This window comes from Heteronotia binoei, chromosome 15 (genome assembly GCF_032191835.1).
Source record: "Heteronotia binoei isolate CCM8104 ecotype False Entrance Well chromosome 15, APGP_CSIRO_Hbin_v1, whole genome shotgun sequence".
NCBI lineage: Eukaryota > Metazoa > Chordata > Lepidosauria > Squamata > Gekkonidae > Heteronotia > Heteronotia binoei.
The window spans coordinates 36,932,139-36,936,610 of NC_083237.1; the positions used below are offsets into that span (position 1 = coordinate 36,932,139).

At 40.2% G+C, this 4,472-nt stretch overlaps 1 pseudogene; it reads left to right on the plus strand.

Moving 5' to 3' along the window:
• Window positions 1-2,204: 2,204 nt before the first annotated feature.
• Window positions 2,205-2,773, plus strand: LOC132583404 (olfactory receptor 14C36-like; annotated as a pseudogene).
• Window positions 2,774-4,472: the final 1,699 nt, after the last annotated feature.

Below are 4,472 nucleotides of genomic sequence, written 5' to 3' on the forward strand. Positions count from 1 at the left end.
TTTTTGCAGAAAATGTGGTCCACTCTCAGCTTTTGGGGATATCTTTTTGAAAAGATAGCATCAAATGAGAAAGACTGAAAGTGCCTCACTGAAAGGTAAAATTCATTTATCTCCTTATCTACCCTTTTCTATTTTCTTCCAACATCCATCTTCTCTGAAAAGTCTACAGTGTATGAACTTGCAAGATAAAAAAGACATAGACATAGACCTATTCCTCACTAGCAGTTGCTCCAGCTCCAGACTTCTCCTTTCTCTGAATCAAGAGATCAGTTCCCCACCAGTTGCTGCACACAAGCTGTGGCTCCCTCTAATTCCTCCCACAGTGACCTGCTCTTCATTTTTATTTATTTATTTATTTGATTTTATCAAATTTATATCCCGCCCTTCCCTGGCACGGAGATCCAAAACTGTGAAGGAAATTGGAGGGAGCTGCAGATCAAAATGCACCCACACTGCAACTGGTGGGGAATTGATCAGATGAGCTGAGGAAAGGGGAAACCTGGGGGCAGTTCAACTGCTAGTGAGGAATCAGTCATAATCTGCTGCTCTTCTTTCTGGTTAAGTATTAATCCAACATAATCTTCTATCATTTCATTTGACCCACTACGTAAACCGTTATGTTGCCATGTGTTTCCATAGAAACAGACTTTCCTTTTTCTGCACCAGTGACCATGGTTCCCCAGCTTTTCTGCTAACTGGTATGAAGAATTGTGTTTGGCAACACTTGGTAACCTCACTTGTGTGTATCTCTTAGTTTGATGGAGAGATGATGCACACTGAAAATGATACTTGAATGTATGCATACAACAAACATATATATGTATCTCCTCATTCCCTTTCTTTTCTTTTTCTTTTGGTATTTTTAAATATTTGTATTTTTTTTAATTGTATTTTTAAATATAAGAGATCCCCATGGCGCAGAGTGGTAAAGCTGCAGTACTGCAGTCGGAGCCCTCTGCTCATGACCTGAGTTTGATCCCAGTGGAAGCTGGTTCAGGTAGCTGACTCCAGGTTGACTCAGCCTTCCATCCTTCTGAGGTCGGTAAAATGAGTACCCAGCTTGCTCGGGGGGAAGTGTAGATGACTGGGGAAGGCAATAGCAAACCACCTCGTAAAAAAGTCTGCTGTGAAAACATTGTGAAAGCAAACATTGTGAAAGCAGAGTCGAAAATGACTGGTGTTTGCACAGGGGACTATCTTTATCTTTTTATTTTTAAATATATGTGTTTGCACCTGAATGTCACGTTGACCTCTGGTGACTGATCCCTACTAGGCGCCTGGTGGATACTGATGGAACTGGCTGAGTATTTCAAGGAAGTTTCCCATCAAAGTACTAACCACATTCAAACTTGCCTAGCTTTTAAGATCTGATAAGATCTGACTTACCTGGACTATCCTGTTCAGGACCCTCATTTCCTTCCATGCTGACATAGTTACATATTTTACCCAGTTATTTTGGTATTCCCCATTGTTTATTTGCAAACTATTCTCTACACTCCACGGATGTACATTCTGTTTTCACAAAATGAATGTTTTTATCCATCAGTTATTTCACCTTCAGTAAGTCACCTTCATAGACAAGGGAGTGAAGACTGAATCAATATTTGAAGTGTTTGAAGAGATCTTCTTTAATCTTTGGAAGCAAAAAACCCTGCAGTATCTTATCAATGGGCTAGACCCAGGTAACACAAAACGAAAAGAAACACTTTCTTTGCCTTTATGGATTCCAAACCATGGTTTCATCCTTCTCTAAAAGGCTGGATCCAACCCAGTGAGATGATTTTCTTCATAGTAAAATCTAAATCAAGCTTTCATTTTTTCCCCCTCAACAGCAATCAAGGAAATGTCCATGCAAGGAAATGCCTAATTCAAGCACTATTACAACTTTCCTTCTTCTAGGTTTCTCAGAGAGCTGGGAACAAAATGTACTGTACTTCATTCTTTTATTAGTGATTTACTTGGTAGCTGTAACAGCAAACCTTCTCATCATTTCAGCTGTGTCCCTGGACCAGCAGCTACATACTCCTATGTACTTTTTCTTGGTGAATTTATCTGTCATTGATCTGGGAGCCATATCTGTCACCATCCCAAATGCCATGATTAATTCCCTCCTGAATACCTGGGAGATTTCGTATACTGGATGTGTCGCACAAGTGTATTCCTTGTTCTTTTTCTTGATATCAGACTTGTTCCTTCTCACAGGCATGGCCTATGATAGATATGTCACCATCTGTGACCCACTGCACTATGAGACAGTCATGGATAGAAAAGTCTGCATCAAGATGGCGGCCAGCGCATGGCTTGCTGGTCTTCTTTACTCAGGTTTACACACCGGTAGCACTTTTGCTATCACCTTCTGCTCCAATGTTATCAACCAGTTCTTTTGTGAGATCCCACAGCTACTGAAAGTATCTTGTGACAATTTGTACCTCATTGAATTTGGGTTTGTTGTTTTCAGTGTATTTATAGCCTTTTCTTGCTTTAGTTTCATAATTGTTTCCTATGTGCACATTTTCAAATCAGTGCTCAGAATCCCTACCACACAAGGAAGGAACAAAGCTTTCTCAACATGTGTACCTCACCTTATTGTGGTCTCCATCTTTCTCAGCACTGGAACCTTTGGCTACTTGAAGCCAAATTCACCATCCCCCTCAGAACTGGATCTGGTGGTTGCTGTACTATATTCTGTGATACCTCCATTGATGAATCCTATTGTCTATACAATGAGGAACAAGGCAGTCAAAGGTGCACTATGGAAAATGTTTCAATGTAGCATTTTTTTTCCAAGAAGCAAAGCAACGGTTCCCCTTATCAATCTCATTCCCAAGAGTAATTTGTCAAAGAAAAAATAATTTCCATAACAAAAAAAAATTCACTGAGAACAAAAGGGAGTGGATGTCTGCCTGCTGTCCTGCTAGGCTCTGGCCTTTCTGCATGCACAACTTACTACAAAGTATCAGAGCAGTTAACCTTATAACTTGACTTCAGATTTCTGTTCTTGTTGTCCACAGCAGTCTTACACCATCCAGTGTATTTATAATGCAGCTACAATTTAAAAACTACATTTTCCAAAATTAGGCTGGAATGTCACGTGATGTATGTGTAGTAAAGTGGCATCCAAAGTTTTTTTTTTTTAAATTATGATTGCCTGTGGGAGTGGGCAGCAACCTTCAGGGAGCTGGCTGGCTGGGTTGTACAGAGGGGTTTTATTTTTATATTAAGCTTCTGTTTTTGTATCCCCCCACCTCTTAGTTACTGTTGATGGGGTTCTGTCTGATGTTGGGATAGCTAATGCTTTCTTTCTCCACCAAAGTTTAGAATCAAAATATGAGATGGTGAAATCCCTGAAGATCAGACGGCTACATGATAGTATGAGTCCAGTAGCACTTCCAGTAGAAACATATTTCTCTTTGATGGAAGAGCTTTGTTCCTCAAAAGCTTATGCTACAACAAAATTTCTTATGTCTTAATGGTGCTATTGGACTCTTTACTATTTTACAGCAATGGACTAACACGGATAACTCCTCTGAATCTATTATAGGCAGTCCACTGAAAGTTGGGGAGGGAGAGAATAACAGAATGGACAAGTGAGAGGGGGAGAGAAAAGTATCTCTTTTTACCAAGCTGTCATATGGCTCTAAGAAGCCCATCTGCCACCTTCCCTTAACTACAGAAAAACTGTTAAAGCATCCCCTACAAATCCTTTCTTTCTCCACCAAACAAAGTTTAGTAGTCAACTTATTCAACTAGACTAAAATGACTTGTTAAAAGAATGAAATTAAAAAGATGGGAAACCCTAATGATTCTGCCAGACAGGAGGAAGCACTATTCTTAATGTGACCTTTAGACTATTGGCTGATCAATATATCGGCGAAAAGACATGCTATTCTGCATATTTTGGGGAAAACTTCCTCTCCTTTGTTTTCACTCTTAAACACAAGACACTAGACACTGACAAACAAATAAGATGGCATTAGAACAAGAAAGATAAGCTTGATTTTGTTATTTTCTTTTTCATGTAATGCCTTCCAGAGAGCCAATTTGGTGTAGTGGTTAAGTGTGTGGACTCTTATCTGGGAGAACCAGGTTTGATTCCCCACTCCTCCACTTGCACCTGCTGGCATGGCCTTGGGACAGCCATAGCTCTGGCAGAGGTTGTCCTTGAAAGGGCAGCTGCTGTGAGAGTCCTCTCAGCCCACCCACCTCACAGGGTGTCTGTTGTGGGGGAGGAAGATAAAGGAGATTGTGAGCCACTCTGAGACTCTTGAGTGGAGGGCGGAATATAAATCCAATGTCTTCTTCGTCTTCTTCTTCCCTAATTTTCTGGTAAACTTTTAAAAGAAACTAAATACACAGGAGCCTGTGATGCTTTATTTTTATTGCACTATATTGCTCTGCTAAATATCCATCAATTAAGGTTATGGACCCAGTATCCTCAAAGATGTAGACATGTATGTATTAGCTTGCAGACA